Source organism: Dermochelys coriacea, chromosome 5 (assembly GCF_009764565.3).
Source record: "Dermochelys coriacea isolate rDerCor1 chromosome 5, rDerCor1.pri.v4, whole genome shotgun sequence".
NCBI lineage: Eukaryota > Metazoa > Chordata > Testudines > Dermochelyidae > Dermochelys > Dermochelys coriacea.
In genome coordinates this window covers 88,047,413-88,073,710 of record NC_050072.1, presented here as the reverse complement: position 1 = coordinate 88,073,710, position 26,298 = coordinate 88,047,413, and the positions used below count along the sequence as shown (strand labels likewise).

Here is a 26,298-nt window from a genome sequence, read left to right as displayed (position 1 = left end):
TTTGTTATTTCCCTTGGCGGTATGAAGCCACTGTAGCGCAACATGGTCGGTTTGCAGGTGGAAATGCCGTTCCCCAAATGTATGGGCATAGCTTTTCCAGAGTGAAGACAATGGCGTAACATTCAGTTTCGCTGACTGACCCAGTTGCTTTCTCTCTCAGACAGCTTCTTGCTGAGAAACACTGCAGGGTGGAATTCTTGATCCGGTCCTTCCTGCATTAAAACTGCCCCCACATCACTCTCAGAGCATCTGTGGTTACTAGGAACAGTTTGTCAAAGTCTGGGGCCCTTAGCACAGGGTCATACATGAGTGTCGTTTTAAGCTGGTTAAAGGTCTTCTGATACTCTTCGGTCCACTGAACGGATTTGGCTGTTTCTTTTTGGTTAGGTCTATCAGTGGGGTGGCAATTTGGCTGTATTGTGGTACAAATTGCCTGTAATATCCAGCCAAGCCTGAGAAGGATTGGACCGGTTTCTTTGACTTTGGGACAGGCCACTTTCGGATAGCATCTACTTTGGCCTGTAGGAGGTTGATAGTTCCTTGACCCAGCTGGTGTCCAAGGTAAGTCACTCTGTTTAGGCCTATTTGACACTTCTTAGCCTTAACAGTTAGTCCTGCCTCCCTTATGCGCTCAAAGACTTTTTGTAGATGTTCCAGGTGTTCTGCTCAGGAATCCGAAAATAAGGCCACATTGTCAAGGTAGGCGACTGCATATTCTCCTAATCCCGCTAGGAGACCATCTACAAGTTTTTGGAAGATGGTGGGTGCATTCTGCAGCCCGAAAGGGAGTACATTAAACTCATACAGCCCGATATGTGTGGTGAAGGCTGACCTTTCCTTGGCGGATTCATCTAGTGGTACCTGCCAGTACCCCTTGGTTAAGTCAAAGGTAGAGATGAACTGGGCCAGTCCCAGTTTCTCTAAGAGTTCATCTGTGCGTGGCATTGGATAGTTGTCTGGGCAAGTTACAGCATTTAGCTTACGGTAGTTCACGCAAAAACATATCTCCCCATCTGATTTGGGAACTAGAACCACTGGAGATGCCCATGCACTGCCAGAGGGGCAGATTACACCCATCTGTAGCATATCCTGGATCTCCCGTTCTATAGCAGTTTTAGCTTAAGGAGACACCCGGTAAGGTTGGACTTTAATTGGGTGAGCATTACCTGTGTCAATGGAGTGGTATGCCCGTTCAGTCAGTCCTGGGGTGGCTGAGAATGTCGGCGTATAGCTAGTGCACAGCTCCTTGATCTGCTGTCACTACATATGCCCAAGGGTCATGGAGAGGTTCACCTCTTCCACACCACCAGCACTTTTCCCTTCGTAATAGATACCTTCAGGCCACTCAGCGTCCTCTCCTCCCTGTGCTGTAAACTGACAAACCTTTAATTCTCTGGAATAAAAGGACTTTAGAGAATTAATATGGCACACCTTCGGCTTTGGTTGGAAGTGGGGAACGCTATGAGATAATTAACAGCTCCCAGGCACTCCTGGACCGTGAATAGCCCTTCCCACAACGCTTCCATTTTATGGGCCTGGAGCACCTTTAAGACCATGACCTGGTCCCCTACTTTGAAGGAATGCTCTCTGGCATGTTTATCATACCAGGCTTTTTGCTCTTTTTGAGCATCGTTTAGGTTTTCTTTAGCAAGGGCTAAAGAGGTTCGGAGGGTGTTTTGTAGGTTGGTTACAAAGTCCAGAATGTTAGTTCCTGGAGAAGGTGTAAACCCCCCCCATTCCTGCTTCACCAACTGTAATGGACATTAACCTCACGACCATATACAAGTTCAAATGGTGAAAACCCTAAACAGGGATGTGGTACAGCTTTGTAGGCAAAGAGCAACTGCTGCAACACTAGGTCCCAATCATTGGAGTGCTCATTTACGAATTTACGTATCATGGCCCCCAAAGTCCCATTAAATTTCTCCACAAGGCCATTTGTTTGATGATGGTAAGAGGGGGCAAGCAAGTGATTCACTCCATGAGCTTCCCAAAGGATTTACATAGTTCCTGCCAGGAAATTAGTTCCTGCATTTGTGAGGATGTTGGAGGGCCAACCTACCCTCTGCTAGTGCCTGGCACACACTTTTAGCCCTGGTGTTGCTTAGAGCTACTGCTTCTGGCCATTGGGTGGCAAAATCCATGAAAGTCAGTATGTACTGCTTTCCTCTGGGTGTCTTTTTTGGAAAAGAACCCAGAATATCCACAGCTACTTGCTGAAATGGAACCTCAATGATGGGGTGTGGCTGTAGAGGGGCTTTGACCTGGTCTTGGGGTTTTCCCACTCTTTGGCATACCTCACAAGACCGGACATAGGTAGAAACATCCTTGCCCATTCCCTCCAACTGGAATGACCTCCCCAAACGATCTTTGGTCCTATTCACCCCAGCATAGCCACTAGGATGATCATGGGCTAATCTCAAGAGCTTTACCCAGTACTTAGTTGGAACTACTTACTGTCTCTGAGGATGCCAGTCTTCCTGGTGTCCACCAGAAAGAATTTCCTTGTATAAATGTCCTTTTTCTACAACAAACCTGGATCGATTAGAAGAGCTGAGAGGTGGTGGGTTGCTCTGTGCCGCTGTCCAAGCTCTCTGGAGGCTTTCATCTGCTTCCTGTTCGATCTGGAACTGTTCCCTTGATTTTGGAGACATCAGTTCCTCATTGGATTGCGGACCTCGGCTTGGTCCCTTTGGAAGCGATGTAGGGGATGGGGCTGTTTCTGTTGTTTGTGAACCGCTCTTCGCTGGTGCACTATGTTGGGGTTCACGCTCCAGCGGAGCCTCTTGTGTAGAGTTATCGGCTGCTGCCGGTTCAGGTTCAGTGGGGCCTTCTGGGGTTGGGGTTGCAAGTACTGGATTCAGTGCTGGCAATGGATCTGTGCTGGTTGTTCTGCTGGTTCCAGTTCTGGGGCTGGCTCTATCTGGGTCTCTGGGACTGGATTCACTACTGCTGTTGCTGACGTTGGCATGAGGTCCGGTTCCATCACCTCTGACTGGGTCCTGGTAGAAGTTTCCAGAACAAAGCTAGGCGTGACGGCTTGCTTAGCCTGGCTGTGGGTGACCATTCCCACCCTCTTGGCTAGCTTCACATGATTGGCCAAGTCTTCCCCCAACAGCATGGGGATGGGATAATCATCACAGACTGCAAATGTACACGTTCCCGACCAGCACTTGTACTGGACAGGCAACTTGACTGTAGGCAAATTGAAAGTGTTGGACTTGAAGGGTTGAATTGTCACCTGGATCTCTGGGTCGATTAAATTTGGGTCCACTAAGGAAGCATGGATAGCCGACACTTGTGTTCCGGTGTCCCTCCACGCGGTGAACTTCTTCCCGCCCACAGTTTCCCTCCACTCGGAGGGTATCTGGGAGGTATCTGGACCTGACAACCTCTGGTGTGATTCCGGTGCAATGAACTGTAATCTGTTGGGGTTCTTGGGGCAGTTGGCCTTTACATGCCCCAGCTCATTACATTTAAAACATCGTTCAGCTGATGGGTCACTGGGGTGAGGTGGGTTGCTGGAGAACAGTGTGGCAGGATGATAAGATGTCTGGAGTATTCCTTGGTGTGTACTTGGGGCCTTGGGCTGACCCTGATAGTAGGATGTGGTCTGAGAGTGTCCTTTCTGGTATCCACTCCAACTGCGAACAGGGTTGTTCCTCTCTCCTCCCTCCACCCGTTTTGTTCCGGCTTGCCCCGCCTCTGTGGCAGTCTGGGACTGCTTGTATCGATCAGCATAAGAAGCAAGACTTTCTGCTGAGTCCATTTCCTTATCCCATAAACACTGTTTTATTTCCTCCTTGGACATATTCAGGAATTGCTCCTGAGCTATCAAATCACACATTCCATCAAAGCTAGTGACACCCCTTCCTTGGACCCATTTACCTAACAGATTATTCATCTGCTTTAGATAAGCCACATTACTTAGTCCAGGTCCTCTCTTAAGGGTTCGAAATTTTACTCTGTACGTTTCAGATGTAATTTGAAATTGCTTTAAAACCAAATCCTTGAACTTATTATAGTCAGAAGCCTCATCAATAGGCATCTTATTGAATATGCCCAGAGCTCTTCCAGTTAATTTTGTGAGCAATGAAGTCATCTTGTGAGCTTCAGGAATTTTATGGAGAGTGCACAGTCTCTAAAAGGTAAGAAAATATTCAGCAATATCACTAGATTCGTCATACTGTGGACAGTCACTCCCATTTGTGGATTGTTGGGGAAGGATGGTTAGGGTTATCCAGTAGATTCCACTCAGACTTTGCCTTCTCCATCTCCAGTGCATGCTTCCTCTCTTTTTCCTTCTCCTCCTCAGCATGCTTCCTCTCTTTTTCCTTTTCTTACATTTCTTTTTCCCTTACCTCCATAGCTCTCCTGTGGACAGCCTCCCTTTCCTCCTCAGCATTCTTCCATTCTTTTTCCTTTGCCTCCATAGCTCTCCTGTGGGCAGCCTCTTTGGCTGTTTCCTTGGTTTTGCCTCTCTGTTTTTAACTAACTTTACACCTGAGAATTAGAAATAAAACAAACAAACAAACAAACAAACCTTGGCTTGTCAAAAAAAAAATAGGTTGTGCTGTAACCAGATACCTATGTTCTCTGATAGTGATTGTCAGCCTACAGAAAAATCCTTTTAACAAAAAAACTAACACTTTTGTCTCCAGGCAAATAGACAGAAAAAGCCTCTAGTTGCTCTTATCTAAAAAAAAAAAATCTCTTCAGGTCTGCAGAAGGTTAATTACCCTGCCTTTAGGTAGAGAAAACTCCAGCTCACAAATGACAAATCCTTATTGTCTCTGCTCTGGCCCCCAAGCAGAGACAAAAAACCTCTAACTGCTTTCAGCTTAAAACCTGCTTTCCAGCAGCCCAAAGGAAAAAAAATCCTTTTTAAAATCTGTGCTTCTGATTCAAAAATGATTTCAAGTTAATCCCACCTCTACCACCATGTCAAGGTACCTTCCCCACTCTGAACTCTAGGTTACAGATGTGGGGACCTACATGAAAAAACCCCTAAACTTATTTTTACCAGCTTAGGTTAAAACTTCCCCAAGGTACAAACTATTTTACCTTTTGTCCCTGGACTTTATTCCTGCCACCACCAAGCGTCTAACAAATATAATAGGGAAAGAGCCCACCTGGAACCTTTTTTCCCCGCAAAATCCCCCCAAGCCCTACACCCCCTTTCCTGGGGAAGGCTTGATAAAAGTCCTCACCAATTTGCATAGGTGAGCACAGACCCAAACCCTTGGATCTTAAGAACAATGACAAAGCAACAGGTTCTTTAAAGAAGAATTTTAATTAAAGAAAAACTAAAAGAATTACCTTTGTAAAATCAGGATGGTAAATACCTTACAGGGTAATCAGATTCAAAATATAGAGAATCCCTCTAGGCTAAACCTTAAGTTACAAAAAGACACAAAAACAGGAATATACGTTCCATTCAGCATAGCTTATTTTGTCAGCCATTTAAAAAAAACAGAATCTAACGCATGTCTAACTAGATTACTTACTGACTTTTTACGGGAGTTCTGACCTGCATTCTTGCTCTGCTCCTGGCAAAAGCCACACACAGACAGAGAGAACCCTTTGTTCTCCCTTTCAGCTTTGAAAGTATCTTGTCTCCTCATTGGTCATTTTGGTCAGGTGCCAGCGAGGTTGTCTTAACTTCTTAACCCTTTACAGGTGAAAGGGTTTTTCCTCTGGCTAGGAAGGATTTAAAGGTGTTTACCCTTCCCTTTATATTTATGACAAGGCCTCACAATTTTATCATGACTAATGCATTTTTGGCCTCACTGCAGGTAGTCTTCAGATGATGCAAAAACTTCTAGCTTTCACAAATTTTGAGAAAGCAAACCTCTAAAAGTGACTTCAACTCCCTCCATCCTCCCCAATAACCTTTGGTCTATGAGACAAACTGCAAGTCCACAGACTATGAATTTTGGTCCCAGTGCTTCCTGTGGTTAATGTTTTTGTGCACTTCACATTGTAAATCAAAGCCTCATGCTGCTGCCTTGTAGAGGGCAATTATAATTTACCCATTTCACAGATAAGATATATGAGAGCTTGCATTGAGATAGAACTGGGAATAGTATTCAGGTCTCTAATGGAATCAAGTCTCACCACTTTCCCAGTCTTTCAGAAGGAACAAGCCAAAGTATGAGATTCTGTAACCCATGTTAATACCTTGTGGCTGTGTCTTATCCTATAGCAGTTAAACCACTGGTACAGGCATGGCTGCCCCATAGCATCCCCTGCTCGCAAACATGGCACTGCAGCTTCTCTGTGTCTTAATTTTCTCCTCCAAACTGCACACAAGTTGAAGTGGGTGATATGACTTAGCCCTTCCACCAAGTCACTAACCAAAACTCAACCCCTTTCAGGGTAACAAATGTCCACACAAAGAAAAGGGTCTTCTCCTCTACCCTTAGGGAATATCTTATGGGACATTCTGTCATGTACATGAAGCTCATTCACTCCCTTGGCAAAGTGATAGCTACTAGAAATACTGTCTTCAGACTGAGGCTTGTGAAGAAAATTCTGAGAGAAGCTCAAGGGAAGTCTCAGAAGAACTAAACTGAGGTCCCAGGAAGAAGCAGATTCTGTGACCAGTGTCCAAAAACTCTGAGAAATTTTGGTACCATTGGGTTTGAAAAGATAAAGCTGAAGAATGTTGTGAGGAGGACCTTAATGGAGCTGAGTGAAAAGATGCCTGATTTCAGTACAATATGTCATCGAGGATCTTCAGTAATGGGGCCAGGAACAGATCTAGACTATACTGATCTGCCCATATCAAGAACCTCTTACATTAGGATGACTATGTTTTTCTGGTGGACATTTTCCTATTCTGTATTAGAATTTCCTGTAAGAACAGTTCTCTGTCCATAGTACAGAACTAGCTATAAGGGCTTGCAGATCTCAGACATGTCTCCAAGCCATGCTGAGACCATGACTGCCACCCAGCAGCTCACCTGAACCAGTGGAGAAGAAGGCTAGCCAAGTTCTAGATCACAAAAAGCCCTGCTTACCAAACTCCTGATTGGAAGAGACATCCAGCTCCACTAACTGGCTGGGACATACTACTTAAACCAGAAAGAGGCAGATGAGGTTGTCTAAGAAACTAAGTGAATCCCTGGCTAGTTGCAACTACTGACCCCGCCTACTTGCTAGGCTCCTGAACCCTGCCTTCCTGCCTGTTCCCGATTCCTCCCTTCCTTATCCCAAATGGCCATCTATTCCTTCTTTTTGCTTTCCTGCTTCACTCCAGATCCCTGTTGCTATTCCCTATACAGATGACTCTGGTTTCAACCCCTAGTCTGGCACTTGACACTGTCTCTAGCTCTGACCTTTGGTGTAGCACCCAATTCCGACCGTGGCTGTGGTTCCAGGCTTCTGACTCCTGACATTAGGTATTACCACCAATGCCCTGGTCCCTACACCAGCCAACTTGAGGCCCACCTTAACATGCAATGACTTTGGGTCTGAATGGAGTATCTGGCCGTGGTGTTGCGAGATTAGGTCCAAGCAGCCTTGGAGCTGGATCAAAAGCTGGATGGACATCTGTCTACTGTCTGTTAGCCGGAACTGTCTTGGCCAGTACAGAGCCACCGGAATGATCATTGCTCTGTCTCTCTTGATTTTGGAGCTCACCCTGGTGTTCAAGGGAATCAGTGACAAAGCATACAAGGGGTCTTGGGACCACTGTGCAAGGTAGGTGTCTGGTAATGACCCCAGACTCTCATCCTTTATGGAACAAGAGTTCTGGCTTTTGGCATTGCCATCAGTGGCAAACAGACCTATCACTGCAATCCCCATCACTGGAATATGGACTGTGTGATGGATCTCCACAGTGACAACTCATGAGTGGTGGCAGATTTTCTGCTCAGAAAGTCTGCCAGGTGATTGTTGACATTTGGGAGGTGAACAGCTATCAGGGTTATCCCATATTGCTAGCATGGTGTCCAGAGCTTGGCAGCTTCCATGAAGAGATATGAGCTTGTACCACCTGGATTGTTTATGCAGAGCATCATGGAGATATTGCCCAACAACATCTGCACTGTGGAGTTTTGAAGAGCAGGTATGAAGACAATGTAGGTTAGTCTGATGGTTGTGAGCTCCAAGACATGAATATGATGCCCCATATCTTCTGCAGACCAAGTGCCTTGCATTTGTAGATGGTCCAGGTGGCCTCCCCAATCTATATCTGCTGCATTTATGATTAAAGTCTTTGTCAGGGAAGGGACAGAGAATGGTACCCCCCAACGAACATTTCTGGTGCCTTCCATCAACTCAGTTCTGTGACAATGTGAGCTGGGGCTCTCTGGTCTTTTACTGGGGAATACACCAACCTGAGCCAGAGCTGTAGCAATCATAGGTCAAGTCTGGCAAGTCACATAAATGCATACTGGCATCTGTCCAACCATCCCAGACACAGCCATGCCATCAGTTGGGTCTGATTCTCTCCTGCACACTAGTAATTGCATAGAAGAAACCTGTCTTTTTGAGGTACTCTCTTTCTGACTAGAGCTCTTATGAACTCTATCATCTGTGATGGGATAAGAGGAGGCTTAGCTGAGAAAACACGTGGGAAGGCATATTTTAGCCTTGCCACCATTGCCAATCCCATCATGAGATTTATGCTCCTAAGTACTTAAATCCCTTTTGAAATGAGATTTAGGCTCCTAAATCAGTTAGGCTTTGCAACTCTGAGTACAGTAAACCTAAATATCTTTGAAAATTTAGGAGTTTTCTTAGTGGACTTCAATTTTTCTTGCACTGCCGAGATGACCAAGTACCCTAGATTTGAATGGGAATAAAAGTGCTTAAAACTTTTGGGGGCACCTGATACTTTTTCTTCAAACACTTGGAAGAGGAGTGGCTGGGATCTGCCATAGCCATTTGGATGTTTCCAGGATCCCTTCATTAATGAGAAGGATTCTGACAGAGAATTGTATGCTCAGAATGTTATAAAGTAAACATGAGGCTTTTCTTGTAGGAACACAGTCTCAGTGTCCACGGTCTTCAGAATTTGGAATAGGAGGTCCTGGAAGACCTTAAGGTCATCTGTGTTTGGGGCAAGCGCTGGTATTACTGCCTGATCTGGCCATGAGGAGGATTCCTTGTGTGGAGATGGGAGTCACTGCCTCTCTATTGTCTCCTGTTTCTGTAGGCCCAAACCCGGTTCTCCTGTGGTTTGCCTAGTCTGAGAATCCATTGAGAAGCATGAACTCTTCCTTTTCCTAGAAATTCAGGAAGGTGACTTGCTTATCAACATGTGGATGGACAGTTGCCAGTAAGGCCAATGTGGCCACAGTGACATGCCATATGTATCCTGGTTGTAACTGCTAGGCCAGTGCCAGTCTGTGCCTTCTGAAAAAAAGGATCCCCAATACCTTCCTTTAAGTTGCTCTCTGAAGGAAAGGGAAAGAGATCGCAGCTCAATAGCTGCAGGAAGGAATATGTTGGCAGTGGTGAGCAGGAGTGTATCGTCTGTTCAAAAAGCAGTGCCATAGAGTGATATGGAGCCAGTACTGGGTCCAGCGCCTGTTGCCTCTATGGTACTAGGAATGTCTTCAGAGGAGATATGGATGCCTTTACTCTATATTTCAGGTCCTTGGTCAGCTCCATTATGGGCTTCAGTACCAGGATCAGTGCTGGGTCACTTGTTCTGCCTGATTGCTTAGGGGCTTTGTCTTGTGTCCTCTCTCTCAGACCCCCTATCACTCCTGGAACTATGTTTAAGCTCAGTCTGACTCAATGGACATCCCATTTATGAGCAAGCATATATCGTGATTTCCTGCCTGGTCATTGGTGTGGATGCAGCAGTACAGAAGCTGTAGTCATCAATGCTGCGGCATTCACGATGTTGAAATGGTCAGCATCAGTATTGTCAATGCTGATTCTGCTTTCTTTCTGCTGCCCTATCATGGATCATCATTCCTCCCCCCCACTTTTAAATAAGCAGCATTCTTTAGATGAAAGCGTGAAGATAAGGTTTCTTCACCAAACAGATTAAGAATTGGTTTAGGGTCTCTGAAGACAATGGCAGGTCCGACACTGACTGGGTCCCATTTTTCTTCAGGGGTGGCAAGAGAGAATAGAGGGATGTCTGTGGTTCTCCTGCCATTTACAGGAGCATGGGACACAGGGAACATGTGTGACCCTGAGGTACATGGCTATTAAAAAATAAATCCAGTCTCATGTACATGAGGCCCATCCGCACTTATAGTGGGATCCACGCTGACATTTACTCAAAGAACTAAAGGTTCCAGCTCTACTAATGACACATGTGGGTGTCAATATGATGCCACCATGATGTCATTACTCCCTCCTTCAGCCCGCAATCCCAATTCATCCCCAGATAGGTCAATCCTGTGCACTGAATGAGGCAGAGGTCCTATGGAAAGAATAGTATGTGATCATGTAATTAAAGACTTATCATAGTGCACATGTACGGGTGATAGTGGTGGTAGTATGTGTGTGTACACGTGCGGGAGGGGGTAATTAAATAGGTAATGTAATAGGTAATGTAAGGCTGAGGACAGAGATCCCTCTTTAAGAAACTGAAATACCAAGATTCCTTTTAATATATTTCCAAATTCTCTTCCATGAGTGATGGCTTAATTTAAAAATGTTTATGTACTACTAGTCACTCCATCTTGGGAGAGTTTAAATGGTGAAAATGTTTAAATATCTTTGCAAAAACCTTTTCCAGTCTTTTATAAAAATAAAATAAAATAAAATGGAGTCAAAGCCATCTCTAGTTCTCCAGTGGCTGAAACAATCATTTTAGGAAGCACAGTAAATAGTGCATTGAGTTGTGAAATATATGGCTTTAATGGGTCATTTCATTCCTGGGTTCTTCCTAAATTGTTGTTACAAGACTATTCTTTTAAGCCTACCAATTTCAAAATCAAGTTTATATCAAACTCAAGCAACTGGCCATGTGAAATGGCATAGAAACTAGTCATATGAGCATAAGTAGAAAATGCTTCTTAGAGCTGGTGAAATTACTCCTACACAATGGATTTTTAAACTATTATTACTGATGTTATTTAAGAAACAAGACAGAATATACGAATAGGCTGATCCTTCTGTTTATATAGGAAGATTGTCATTTTGAAAGAGGATTTCAAAAAGAATAATGTTAGAATTCTGGAGGGCAAGTTTATACACTACTATCTTATAAAAAACAAAGACCTTGAACTACCCCTATTTAAAATACAACTGGGTCAATTCATCCCTGGTGTAACTATAGAGAAACCAATGGCATGAATCTGGCCTCCGTGTGTTTTAGCTCACATGGGAGAGGCATATTTATGTGGAGCTGAAACTTCTTCATTCTGATCTCTTTGCTAAATGTGTGCAGTTTATCAAAACTGTATCTTACATGTACATGGCCATGGATTTATTACATTTTGTAAGCATAAGATGAAGAGGCAGCCAGAATACTTAGATTATAATAATTCAGTGTAGTTATCCTATAATAGTTGCAATTTGAAGAAGTGAAGCCTTGTTCAATAGTCATCAAGGTTTAATGAGATGGAAGGTTTATTCCTGTATCACTATTTCCTTCAAAAACAATACTTTTCTAAACCAATAGGAAGACTGGACTCTTCTGCCAATCAGTGGCTGCTTTAAACAAGAGAGTAGTACTACTTTTAGATTTAATATGTTTTAAACTATAGCTCTTTATGAAATTTTTGATGGAATCTCACATTTCAAGGGAGGAAAGACCCATATCGGTACAGAACAAAGTCTTACCTTTTTTTGTTTTTTATTATTTTATAGAGACCAAACCTCCTGTTGTTAAACTTTCTTAGTAGGACTCTGGAGAGTTAATTAAATATCAAAGTAAGATCAAAGATGAGTTTCCTATATTTACTGGCCAAACCCAAAGTGCTATTCTGCAATTAACAAGGAAATATGATCATTTGTGAGAAGACATTGATGCAAAGGCCGTAAGACAATATTTTAATGAAGAATTTAGCAAAAACAACAGGGCATATATTGCCCAAGAGCATTATGAGTAATGAAGCCAAAATGTATATTTGAACTCTTAATGGCTCATTAACCAATGCACACCTTAGAGCTATCGTATTGCTTTTGAATGTAAAATATTGTACTGACATTTAAAGAAGGTGTGTAAGTGCTTCACTGAATATCCTATGAAAAATAGTTTGTGGTAAAAGGTGAGAAGAACACAAATAACCATTTCCTACCGGTAAGTGATACATTTCTCCAATATTTTCTTCACTCTTAGCCTTCTGAACTTCAGTCATGGTTTTTGCGTTTGTTTTATTCAAAAACACCTATCCACTGAAGCTGTTCCTGTCGCTAAGGAGTATTGAATTGGTTTTCTGGCTTTTTAAGGAAATTTATATTGAACCTAAGGCCCTCTCAGTGTCTTTAACCTCTAATTATTCTGTTGCAGCAGAGTATTCACCAGCCTGACAACAGTGACCTTAAAACAACCACAAATACATAAATATTTAAATAGTAATAGTAAAGCTGCCTGAGCATAGTTTTAGAGACAGTAACACAAAGGGGACATGCCAGCTGTTCCCAAAACAAGTCACCCCATAGAAAGATGCATGGTGCTTGTTCTGCCACTGTCCCTTGAGTATCCTATCAGAAGAGTGACACTTTACATAGTTGTGAGTGCACTATCAGAGCTCCACAAGAGAGGGAGGCTGCCCAAGGATGTGCATCAAAATGCCAATTTAGTATTTCCCATCTCCATCCAGCATTGCTCACTTTTGAGATTGTGCTGGCTAGCTGCAACACCCCTCACCACAGCAAGAGTCTGCAAGCACTGCATGCCATCACAGTCTTCTCTATTAGGAGACCAGTTTTACATCAGTAGGACACAGCATAACCCCAACGCTGAATTGAGCCAGAATGCATTAGTTTTTGATATGGCAATTATCACAAATCTGAATTATCAACAGAAATCTGCTAATCTGCCCTTGATGATCTTTACACTTTATAATGGGAGTGGGAGTATATGTCAGTGGGAAAAGCTCTTCTGCTTACAGCATTGTGCACGCGAACGCTTATGTTGCTATAATTTATGTCATTCAGGGGAGTGGTATATTCATATCCCTGATCAACATAATTTTGCCAATATAGGCTGTAGTGTTGTTGTAGCCTTAGTGACTATCTGCATGTTTAGGCACCTAAATATCTTTGTAAATCTGTAAATTAAGTAATGTAGGCATTTTTGAAAATTTTACCCTCCATAAAAGTAGTAGGCTCGCTGTGTCCCAGTCAACTACCATTTGAAGTATGAATAATGTAAATTGAATGTTTACATTCTCTTGAAATGGATTCTGTCCTGTCCTGGTGCTATATGACAGATTAGAAATAAAACACTCTACAATTCCCTTGTGTACTAGTCACTGTTATTAATTTATATAGTGTACATATAATTACACAGAATTAAATTTTATAAATTGCTGCATATACATCACACTTCATTAGATTTCTTAAATTACTTTCCAGGGGAAAAACTCCTAGTTGTAACCTAGTTCAGGTTGAATGATAATGAGTTGGGGGGTGTTGAAATGAGACTTCCAGCTAGTGAAGGCCACATCACTCAGCAGTTTAGGACACATTTAATTGGTCTCTAGACAACTTAAAGAACAAAAGTCTCTGTCCACCACTCAAATGTCATTTTTGAGAGAGAGAGAGAGAGAGAGAGAGAGGGAAACAAAAAAGCCCTGAAATCATTAATTTATGTTTAGGACAAACAGTTCTCAGTTAAGAATCCAGTTTCAGATTTAGACTCTTGGCAAGGTGTTATGGATGGGGTGAGGGAGGAAGAGAGCAATTAGTATTAGATTATGAAGAATACCAAAGAAGAAATAGAAATGTGGAGCAAAATAAGATGAAAGGGATAGAAAAGGAAGCATAAGGGGACAAAGTATGATTTTAAAATATATTTTATACAAAGTATTTATTGTAACATATAACTATTATAGAATTTACAATTGCATGCTGTGACACTTTAAGACAGGAACCCCCAGCTGCATTTCCCTTCAGAACTGCCGTGAACAGTGGGATTTGCAGTAAAGCCATCCTTGATTCTTTAGAAACACTAGTACTTCAGAGTTGGCTAAGAAGGGAGTTTAATTGATAGCCAGACAGATTGTACTGCATGCAGTGAGTGGAAAGTGTAGGGAAGAGAAAGTGGATGATTGGTGGTGTTATACAGAGCAACAGAAGAAAGTGCACTTAAGGCCTTGTATATATCAGTGGTTCTCAACCAAGGGTATGCACACCCTTGGGATTACACAGAGGTCTTCCAGTGAGTACATGAACTCATCTAGACATTTGCCTAGTTTTACAACAGGCTACATAAAAAGCACTAGTGAAGTGAGTACAAACTAAAATTTCATACGTACAATGACTTGATTATACTGTTCTATGTACTATACACTGAAATGTAAATACAATATTTATATTCCAGTTGATTTATTTCATAATTATATGGTAAAATGATAAAGCAAGCAATTTTTCAGTAATAGTGCACTGTGACACTTTACTTTTATGTCTTATTTTGTAAGCAAGTCGATTTTAAGTTAGGTGAAACTTGTTGATACGCAAGACAAATCAGACTCCTGAAAGAGGTACAGTAGTCTGGAAAGGTTGAGAGCCACTGGTATACGTTGTAGATTAGCCCCATTTACAGCTATCAGTGACTAGCCACTAGTGCAGTTGCACTGGTATAAACTTCTACTGTAGAAAACAAAGCTGCTGTTTGCGTGAATTAGAGCTCACTTTTGATTGGAACCAGGGTAAACTGCCCCAATGTGAGTTTTTTCCACCAAATGCATCCGATGAAGTGAGCTGTAGCTCACGAAAGCTTATGCTCTAATAAATTTGTTAGTCTCTAAGGTGCCACAAGTACTCCTTTTCTTTTTGCGAATACAGACTAACACGGCTGCTACTCTGAAACCAATGTGAATTGTAGTTAATAGTAGTTTACCTTGTCTACAACAGGCTTGCACTGGTGCAACTACTATAGTGGCTGGTCCTGATGGCTGAAATTAAGGCAAATCATCAGTGTAGACAAAGTCTAAGTAGAACTAGTAATATCAAAAGTATAGGCAGGTGAGCAAGTGAAATGTCAGTTAAGATTTTTCATAGACAAATAGTCAGATTGACATGTTGGTGGGTGGTGAGGTCTTGAAGAGAAGTAGAACTAATGAGTGGCATCAGTGGCATTTTTCAGCAAAATACTTAAACACGTGCGTAACTTTAAACCCAACATAGTCCCATTGACTAGATCGGGATCTATATCCAATATTCAAGCGTATGTGCACACACACACACACACACACACAATTGGGGTCCAAAGTGTTGCTTATTGCAAGAACAGAAAGTGACAACATTGGAATTAGTGGCTAGGATACAATCCAGAGCCTGTTGAGGTCAATGAAAAGGATTCCCATTTACTTCGATAGGCTTTGATTTGGAGTCTTAAAGAACAACTCTCTTGTGCTAGTTGATTTTTAAAGGCTACAACTGATATTGAAAACTGAAAGAAAAAAAAGTGAAATAAGACCGTTGTAAACTTTTTTCTTAGAGCAGAAATCTCATTAATTTCAGTCATGGCAGGGAGACCCATTGCAAATGTCTAAATTTTGCAAATGAGCACTTAAGTGAATCAATATAATACAAGAAAAGTACATTATACAAAAAGGTACTTTGTTCAATTATTTTCAGTTATAATTCAGTTTTAATTATTTATTTAATTATTTGTTTAAAGTCTCTGGTATATTTTGTATAATTAAGGGAGTCTTAGTAATAGACCAACTCACAACAGCTTTTGATATTAAATCTTGGCTGAGATGTGAGGAGCAGGGTTGCCAGGTGTCTGGTTTTCAACCAGAAAGTCCGGTTGAAGAGGGAACCTGGAAATGTCTGGTCAGATGTACTGACTGGGCACTAGAAGTCCAGTTTCCAGGGGTGAGGGCATATTGGCAGCCTGTCGCCCAACTCTGAAGTGGGCGCCCACTTTGAGAAGCACAGTTTATAGGGCTGTGTCAGAGGACAGAGTGCAGGGACTCATGGTGAGCAGGGTAAGGGGTTCCCAGTGGGCATGGAATTTTCCCAAGGAGGGAAGGAACATGATCTGCCCCACCAATCAGCACTTCTCCTGGCCATGCTTTCAGGCACCTGTGGAGTGGGGATGGCTGAAGAAGGTGGGGAAGGGGGCTGCCATGCAAGCAATACAGAGGGAGGCGGGGGGTCCCGTGCAGGAGGGCTGTGTCCTTGCTTGCCAGTGGGGCTGCCCGGCTACTCCCATGTGGCCGCAGCGCTCTTCTGACGTGCACCCCAAAGTGGCCTGCTGGAGCTGGGGTTTGCAAATTACTTGGGGCTCACACTGGAGTTGAGGTGGGAGATCAGCAAGCGATGGTGGGAGGGGGGAGAGGTGGAGCAGGGGTCTGGTTTTCAGATATTAGAAAGTTGGCCACCCTAGTGGGGAGAGGGACATGGTTTTGTTCCCCCCCCCCTTTTTTAAAAAAGATTATAATGCCACGCATGGAGGTGGGGGGGGGTTATGCCAACAGATGACCTGCTGCAGTGCATCTGTACCTATACAGTTGCAGTGCTGTTCGTATAGACATACCCTTGAGTGAGATTTTCCAAACTGCATAATGCTTAACTCCCATTGATTTCAATGGTATGTTAAAATCCCTTACCTGTTTGTTTCCAGGCTGTCAATTAGAGGCTTCAGGATCTGACTGTTTTGGTTTGTGGTTTGATTGTAGAATTTTCGTTAAAATGGTGTACTTTAATGGTTTAATCAAACTTTCAGTAGTAACTCTCTTTAACCAAAGTTTATCATTTGAGAATGTCCCTAGATTTCTTATTATTAAAATACAAATATTTATCCCCAGTTACTACTGTAAACACACCACCATGTGAGATAGGTAAAATCTTTTCAAAATGTCAACAAGATTCTTTTCTGAGCTCAGATGAAAGGACATAGCTTGCAGGCCCATAACAGTTCATGAATTGCAAGCTCTTGCCTTTCCCCTCTCAAAATGTGTAAATACGCCTCCCCTTAGATACTATGTACAAATAAAAGGGGCTTCTCCCTGAACTCTTTAATGACAGAAAACTCCCTCTTGCAATCAGATTCTTATCAGAACCTGCTGAAGATTTCTGATAACTAATTAAAGTTTTGTACAGCGACACAGACTTTACTGAGGCAAAAAAGTGTATTCTTAGCTTTAAAATGTCTGAAAAAAGGGTAGATAGCAATATGTAGAGATAAAGGCAGCAGGAGTGGGTCAAAGCTGTATTTCATTGTACTGTGTTAGAGTACAGATTAAGTAATAGCATAAACAAATTTCATTCATATTTGCAAATGTATTTTGATTTGATCTTATTCATGGTCCTTTTGTGTTCATTTTTATGGACATTTGAGTAATCTACCTTTACTGACAGAAACCTTCCTACAGACCCCATGTGCCAGGCTCCCAGCTCTCCTCTTCTCATTCTGTAAGTGGAGAAACAGCTCCAAAGGATTTCCAAGGTAACAAGCCCCACTAGAGAGATGTAAAATTGTGGATGAATGGAGTCCTACCAGCTGCTGTAACAGGCAGATGCTGCTACCTTTGGGGCAATCTCCCTGGTCCCTGTTCAGAAGGAACCTCCTCCACTCAATTCCTACAGTGAGCCAAAGTGTCCACCTTAAACTCATCATCTGCCTTTCACTGAAATTGCAGGTTGGAGGAGTCTTGCCCTTTACAACGGCTATGAAGTTGGCACAAGCAGGTAATAAACTAGCTCTCTGTATAGCCCTGACTCTCCTCTGCACTGTCATTTATCCTCCTTTACTAACCTCACAAATAAAATTCTAAACTAATCCGTTCCAGTTGAAACACATTTTAGGTTACTCAATGGATTTTGGCTGTGGAGTTGAAAATTATGTTTCAGGACCAGTTGTAGGAACAAAACTTTGTTTCCAGAAATAATTATGAAAAGCATATAAAAAGGGTGCAAATAAGAGGACCTTAAATTAAGTTTCAATTCACATTTGTGAATGATTTTTTCCATTTGCACATTTTGAAAACTCCCGTTGACTTCAACTGAGTCAAGATTGCATATCAGGTCTCTAGTAGTTGCTTTCATGTCATCCTAAGCATACTTAAAATATTTGGCATATAGACACTGAATCTATATTATGAAACGAAAGCCTGTTTGAGGTTAGTCTTTTGAAAAATCATTGATGATTATTGTAATTTGAAGAACTAATCAGTCCAGAAATGTTGGGGGGGGAGATGCGGGTAGCATTTCCTGTCTTGAAAATAAAAGGTGACAGGAATGTCTCTCTCTCAATGCATTAATATGCATCGTCCTGTGCCTCTATTATATATTAGTCATTGTAGCATTCATTTATTCAACCCAATTCAAACATTAAAGATTTATATCACCTCTTTGTCTTTATTTCACCTATTCAAGTCAAATAAGTCACAGAGGTACAAGCTTTGCTGTTAGCTGGATCAACTTAGATTTGCTGTTAATTTATAAAAGCACCAAGATTTTCATCAGATTACATCATTTTCATTCTACCTTCATTTTCTTACAGCTTATATCAATGCAAGATTCAGTCTTAATGAATTTTATTTGCATGCTAATAAAATTGAAAAAGTAAGCCCATTTTAATTATCTTCTGAGGACTGTCAACCTATTTATTTTTAAAACCAGTGTAATTATTTGTCTTTTGTATTTTCTTTTGTTACTATTTATTGCAAACAAATCTGCTGGATTTGGACCTTTCTTCTAACTGCTTATTGTCTGAAAAGTGTCACATTTGTTTTTACATTTTTGTTTGTGCTTTTTAATTGTTTGGTGAATGGGTTTTACTAATATTTTTTGGCCTATGAGTTCTTCGTAAACTTTTCATTGCTAGTTTTGATATTCAAACATCACTGTGCAATCTGTGTAATTTGATGCCATAGTCTAGAGTTGGCAGGGCTGGTAGAACCAGGAGAACCATCTTTTTTCTTGGTAGCGTTTTGTCAGGCGATCATCGATCTTGATGCATTGGTTGACTAAGGCACCCATGCCAGCAGGCATTACACCCATGCCAGTTCATCTGTAATATTTTTCTTTAGGTTGAGCCACAAATAATAATGCTGGGTGGCCTTGTTCCAGTTGGTGTCTATTACCATCAGGAAAGGTAACAATACTCACTTCAATAGCCCATGACCAGAGGAGAATCCGAGGAGAAACAAGGGAAATAGTAGTATCTGCCTCTTTGGCCCAGCCATCATCAAGGTAACCTGCTTATCAAAAGCAGTATGTAGACTGTAGCATATAGAAAACAAGAAGAGCATCATGGAGAGCAGCCCCAATCTCCATGGTATTAGTCAAATAAGTGTTGATGTGAGTTTGATACCAAGCGTGCTGGCTGTAGTTGTGCTCTCTTGCTTCTCTGTCAGCTGCTACTAATTTTTTCTAGATGCCTAGAGTTTGGCATTAGTCTTTTGTAGTTCCTCTTGATTTGCTGCTGCTACAGCAGCATCTTCTCTCCCCCTGCAGGAGCTGTTCCTGGTCTACAAGCACCTTCTCCCTCTTGTCCAATGTGTGCACAGCAGAGATACACACCTTTGGCTTACTCCACCTGCTGAATCCATGTTGCAGAAACAAGAACCTCAAATAGATATTCAGATACCCCAGTGACAAGAGGCATAAAAGCAGCTACATAGATAAACCCCTCCACCACCACCTTGCAGCTGTGGATATTACCGTAGAACCTTTCGTCTCAAACTTGTGTTACTGCTTGCTGGCCCCACAGTTCTTCCTGATAGTGGCAAGACTCCCAGTCAGCAGCCTTTTTTAGTTCACATCGGCAGGCGCCCATATAGCAACAACATCCCTGTGAATATCTGTTCCTGTGCAGCATAGAGACGATGCCATATAACGTGGCAAAATGGCCGATGTTGGTATGGTGGATCCCACATTTTTCCTTGGTGGGGGGGCTAGGACGTCAGCCTGCCATTTGCCCCTGGGGTACCAAGGGCCCAGCTAGTGGCCCAGGAAGGTGGTAGAGGAGGGAAACAGGGAAGAGGTCTGGGTTTGCTCCTCACTCTGAGCCCCAGCCCCTATCAAGCTCTGTGTGTTTCTTACCCTCTTCCTCCTTGCATAGGGTTACCCTTAGTCCTGGATGCTTGGGTCAGGGTCTCCCTTCCTCTAGTTCTCAGCAAACACCTCCAAACTTCAGTCCTCTCTCCTTGCTTGCACACACTGTCTGCCTGAAGCAGGGTTTTTTTATTAGGTTCCTGACAGGGCCTTAATTGACTACAGGTGCTCCAAATAACCTGTAGTAACCTTCCCTAGACTACAGGGAACCACCCCTTAATTAGCCAAGGGCTTATACATCTCCCCTCGACCACTCTCCCACCCCAGGATCAGAGACCTCCTGGACTACAACTGGGGAGACTGGGTGGATCCCTATGTGCTTGGCTGGCACATGGGGATCTCCATGCTTGGCACCCCTCGGCACATACTTCGGGAGGTGGAGGCAGCCTTATTCTCAGTCTTTCCTCGAGTGGGTACTGCGAGAGGGTATCCCCCACCCACCCTCACCCCAGGCCATCCAGATCTCTTCCTCAGGCCCCTGCCCCGTGAGCCCTCTTGGCCCCCACCCCTTCATACCCCGAGCCGGCTGCATGCTTTGCAGCTCGTTCACTTCCAAACCGCGCCATAGGACCATCTTTACATGCTCATGCTCCACATTGTTCATTTCCCCAACCTCATGTTCTGCCCTGATACCAAGTGGCAGGACCTTCTACCAGCTGCAGAGAGTGAGGCCAGTCTGTATTCCATCTTGGTTCCAGGGCCCACCAGGGACATTAGCTGGTGACTCCTTCATAGAGCCATGAGCACGGGCATGTACCTGGAGCAGTTCACCCCTCTTACCGCCGCCTGCCATTTTTGCAGTGTGAGGGAGACCCTGGCCCATATCTATCTGCAGTGCGCCACAGACAGCTGCAGCGGCACAGGAGCTAGCAAACAGAGCTGTAAACAGGGGAGTTTGAGTGGGAGTTCTGTTGGAGGAGAAGGTAGATGTACTTGGTTTTGTATTTTTAGTGTGTGTGTGTGTGTGTGTGTGTGTGTAGGGGCTTTGTGCTGGGATAGCAGCTGAGCCCTGATTAGGGGGTGGGGCTTTGTGCTGGGAGAGCAGCTGAGCCCTGCTTAGGGGGTGGGGCTTCTGACTAGAGGTCCTATAAAGGTAGCCAGCCAGTCGTGCAGCGGCACAGGAGCTAGCAAGCAGAGCTGTAAACAGGGGAGTTTGTATTGTGGTGCTTGTTTGGGGTTTGCTTTTGCTGGGGGGGTGGTCTTTTTGGTGTGACTTGTGTTTCCCAGATTAACAGGACTTAGGTGGGAAGACTATGACAGATACAGAGGTAGCTGTGGGACTGACTCCTGTAGTGAAAGACACATTGAGGATGACTGGATGTGGAAGCTGTGGTATGTACATGATCCTGGAGGGGGGACCTGGTAAGAGTTTTTTCTGCATGAAATGCCGTCTGATAGAGCTGATGGAGGAAAAGATCCGAGGTTTGGAGATGCAGGTGGAAAGTCTTGTTGAGTTTAGGAAGGGGTTTGAGCAGATGATGGAGCAAAGACATGAGGTATCTGAAGGCAGAAGCTCAGACTCACAGATGGAAGCAGGGTTGGGGAATTCTGAGGGGAGACTGGGTGAGGAAAATGGTCAGTGGAAGCATGTGACTAAAAGAACCAGGCAGAGGAAAAGACGGGCTAGTGAAGGAGAAACAGAGCTTAGGAACAGGTTTGCAGAGTTGGAAAATGAAGAAGGGGCTCAGCAGGTACTTGTTGAAGGTGGAAGGGTAAGGAAGAAGAGAAGAAAGGCTAGTCCTATAGGAAAAGCGGAAGAGTCAAGGGAGACTACACCAAATATGAGCCCCAGGAGGATACAGGATGTGGTGAAGAGGATTATAAGGGAAAATAGGAATGGAAAGAACTTGCAGCCAGAGGGAACAGGGGAGAGACTGGAGAATAGCACTGTCACCAGGAAAAGGCAGGTCTATGTGATCGGGGACTCTTTATTGAGAAGAATAGACAGGCCTGTAACTAGAGCTGATCCAGAGAATAGAAGGGTGTGCTGTCTTCCAGGTGCTAAGATACGGGATGTAGACCTGAGGTTGAAAAGGATCCTAAAGGGAGCGGGAAAGAATCCCCTAATTATCCTTCATGTGGGAATAAATGATATGGCTAGATCCTTGGTGGAAAGTATTAAGGGAGACTATGCTAGGCTGGGGAAGACGCTTAAGGAAATTGAGGCTCAGGTGACCTTTAGTGGGATCCTTTCTGTTCCTAGAGAAGGGCAACAAAGGTGTGACAAGATTATGACTGTCAACAGATGGCTTAGGCAGTGGTGCTATAAGGAGGGCTTTGGGATGTATGACCACTGGGAGGCATTCACGGACAGAGGACGTGTTCTCTCGGGATGGACTTCATCTGAGTAGGAAAGGAAATAGACTTCTAGGATCGAGGCTGGCACAACTGATAAAGAGAGCTTTAAACTAGGAATTAGGGGGAGATGGTTGGGAGATGTCCAGGTAATCTCCACGCCAGATTTTAGCATTGAGAGGGAAGAAGACGAAGTAAGAAAGGATACAGCCGTGGGTAGGAGAATGTATATAAGGAGCGAGAGCAGTGTGGATACTAGTCTAATAGGTTATACTGGCTGTAGAATGACTGTGCCTAATAGGGTACAAAATGTGAGCGAGGCCAAACAGCAAAAATTAAGATGTTTGTACACCAATGCGAGGAGCCTAGGTAACACAATGGAGGAACTAGAGCTACCTGTGCAGGAAGTGAAACCAGATATTATAGGGATAACAGAAACATGGTGGAATAGTAGTCATGACTGGACTACAGGTATTGAAGGGTATGTGCTGTTTAGGAAAGACAGAAACAAAGGTAAAGGTGGTGGAGTGGCATTGTATATCAATGATGAGGTAGAATGTAAAGAAATAAGAAGCGATGCAATGGATAAGACAGAGTCCGTCTGGCCAAAAATTACATTGGGGAAGATAACTAGTAAAGCCTCTCCTATGATAGTGCTTGGGGTGTGCTATAGACCTCCGGGATCTAATTTGGATATGGATAGAGCCCTTTTTAATGTTTTTAATAAAGTAAATACTAATGGAAACTGCGTGATCATGGGAGACTTCAACTTCCCAGATATAGACTGGAGGACCAGTGCTAGTAATAATAATAGGGCTCAGATTTTTCAAGAATCCAGCTGATGAATTCCTTCATCAAGTAGTTGCTGAACCGACTAGAGGGGATGCCATTTTAGATTTAATTTTGGTGAGTAGCGAGGACCTCATAGAAGAAATGGTTGTAGGGGACAATCTTGGCTCAAGTGATCATGAGCTGATTCAGTTCAAACTAAATGGAAGGATTAACAAAAATAAATCTGCAACTAGAGTTTTTGATTTCAAAAGGGCTGACTTTCAAAAATTAAGGAAATTAGTTAGGGAAGTGGATTGGACTGAAGAACTTATGGATCTAAAGGTAGAGGAGGCCTGGGATTACTTTAAATCAAAGCTGCAGAAGCTATCGGAAGCCTGTATCCCAAGAAAGGGGAAAAAAATCATAGGAAGGAGTTGTAGACCAAGCTGGATGAGCAAGCACCTTAGAGAGGTGTTTAAGAAGAAGCAGAAAGCATACAGGGATTGGAAGATGGGAGAGATCAGCAAGACAAGCTACCTAATTGAGGTCAGAACATGTAGGGATAAAGTGAGACAGGCTAAAAGTCGAGTAGAGTTGGACCTTGCAAAGGGAATTAAAACCAATAGTAAAAGGTTGTATAGCCATATAAATTAAGAAGAAAACTAAGAAAGAAGAAGTGGGGCCGCTAAACACTGAGGATGGAGTGGAGGTTAAAGATAATCTAGGCATGGCCCAATATCTAAACAAATACTTTGCCTCAGTCTTTAATAAGGCTAAAGAGGATCTTGGGGATAATGGTAGCATGACAAATGGGAATGAGGATATGGAGGTAGATATTACCATATCTGAGGTAGAAGCGAAACTCAAACAGCTTAATGGGAATAAATCGGGGGGCCAAGATAATCTTCATCCAAGAATATTAAAGGAATTGGCACCTGAAATTGCAAGCCCATTAGCAAGAATTTTTAATGAATCTGTAAACTCAGGAGTAGTACCGAATGATTGGAGAATTGCTAATATAGTTTCTATTTTTCAGAAAGGAAAAAAAAGTGATCCGGGTAACTACAGGCCAGTTAGTTTGACATCTGTAGTATGCAAGGTCCTGGAAAAAATTTTGAAGGAGAAATTAGTTAAGGACATTGAAGTCAATGGTAAATGGGACAAAATACAACATGGTTTTACAAAAGGTAGATCGTGCCAAAGCAACCTAATCTCCTTTTTTGAAAAAGTAACAGATTTTTTTGATAAAGGAAATGCAGTGGATCTAATTTACCTAGATTTCAGTAAGGCATTTGATACCGTGCCACATGGGAAATTATTAGTTAAATTGGAGAAGATGGGGATCAATATGAACATCAATAGGTGGATAAGGAATTGGTTAAAGGGAAGACTGCAACGTGTCCTACTGAAAGGCGAACTGTCAGGTTGGAGGGAGGTTACCAGTGGAGTTCCTCAGGGATCGGTTTTGGGACCAATCTTATTTAATCTTTTTATTACTGACCTTGGCACAAAAAGTGGGAATGTGCTAATAAAGTTTGCAGATGATACAAAGCTGGGAGGTATTGCCAATTCAGAGAAGGATCGGGATATTATACAGGAGGATCTGGATGACCTTGTAAACTGGAGTAATAGTAATAGGATGAAATTTAATAGTGAGAAGTTTCAGAGTAGCAGCCATGTTAGTCTGTATTCGCAAAAAGAAAAGGAGTACTTGTGGCACCTTAGAGACTAACAAATTTATTAGAGCATAAGCTTTCGTGAGCTACAGCTCACTTCATCGGATGCATTTGGTGGAAAAAACAGAGGAGAGATTTATATACACACACACAGAGAACATGAAACAATGGGTTTATCATACACACTGTAAGGAGAGTGACCACTTAAGATAAGTCATCACCAGCAGCAGGGGGGGGAAAGGAGGAAAACCTTTCATGGTGACAAGAAAGGTAGGCTAATTCCAGCAGTTAAGAAGAATATCAGAGGAACAGTGGGGGGTGGGGTGGGAGGGAGAAATACCATGGGGAAATAGTTTTACTTTGTGTAATGACTCATCCATTCCCAGTCTCTATTCAAGCCTAAGTTAATTGTATCCAGTTTGCAAATTAATTCCAATTCAGCAGTCTCTCGTTGGAGTCTGTTTTTGAAGCTTTTTTGTTGAAGTATAGCCACTCTTAGGTCTGTGCAACAAAGCCCGTTGCCAACTCTGTCCACATATCTATTCAGGGGATACCATCATAGGGCCTAATCACATCAGCCACACTATCAGAGGCTCGTTCACCTGCGCATCTACCAATGTGATATATGCCATCATGTGCCAGCAATGCCCCTCTGCCATGTACATTGGCCAAACTGGACAGTCTCTACATAAAAGAATGAATGGACACAAATCAGACGTCAAGAATTATAACATTCAAAAACCAGTTGGAGAACACTTCATTCTCTCTGGTCACTCGATCACAGACCTAAGAGTGGTTTCTAACCATCAGAGGAGTGAAGTTTTGGAATAGCCTCCCAAGGGAAGCAGTGGGGGCAAAAGATCTATCTGGTTTTAAGATTCTACTCGATAAGTTTATGGAGGAGATGGTATGATGGGATAATGGGATTTTGGTAAGTAATTGATCTTTAAATATTCAGGGTAAATAGGACTAATCCCCTGAGATGGGATATTAGATGGATGGGATCTGAGTTACTACAGAAAATTCTTTCCTGGGTATCTGGCTGGTGAATCTTGCCCATATGCTCAGGGTTTAGCTGATCGCCATATTTGGGATCGGGAAGGAATTTTCCTCCAGGGCAGATTGGAGAGGCCCTGGAGGTTTTTCACCTTCCTCTGTAGCATGGGGCGTGGGTGACTGGAGGGAGGCTTCTCTGCTCCTTGAAGTCTTTAAACCATGATTTAAGGACTTCAATAGCTCAGACATAGGTGAGGTTTTTTGTAGGAGTGGGTGGGTGAGATTCTGTGGCCTGCGCTGTGCAGGAGGTCGGACTAGATGATCAGAATGGTCCCTTCTGACCTTAGTATCTATGAATCTATGAATCTATGTTGCAGGCCCTCTTCCAACTCCTCCAGAACCTCTG

At 43.0% G+C, this 26,298-nt stretch overlaps 1 protein-coding gene and 2 long non-coding RNA genes across 3 annotated transcripts in view; 1 reads left to right on the top strand and 2 right to left on the bottom strand.

Moving 5' to 3' along the window:
• Positions 1 to 26,298, bottom strand: part of LOC119856113 (contactin-associated protein-like 4) — a 317,632-nt gene that overhangs the window by 235,712 nt on the left and 55,622 nt on the right. The window lies entirely within an intron of this gene.
• LOC122460291 lies at positions 394 to 24,334 on the top strand. The gene is made up of 3 exons (XR_006281525.1): positions 394 to 573; positions 22,854 to 22,856; positions 24,320 to 24,334. It is a non-coding gene; the product is annotated as an uncharacterized LOC122460291 (long non-coding RNA).
• On the bottom strand, positions 18,434 to 20,410 carry LOC122460290. Its single transcript, XR_006281524.1, has 2 exons — positions 20,168 to 20,410; positions 18,434 to 19,639 (listed from the first exon to the last, which is right to left on the bottom strand). It is a non-coding gene; the product is annotated as an uncharacterized LOC122460290 (long non-coding RNA).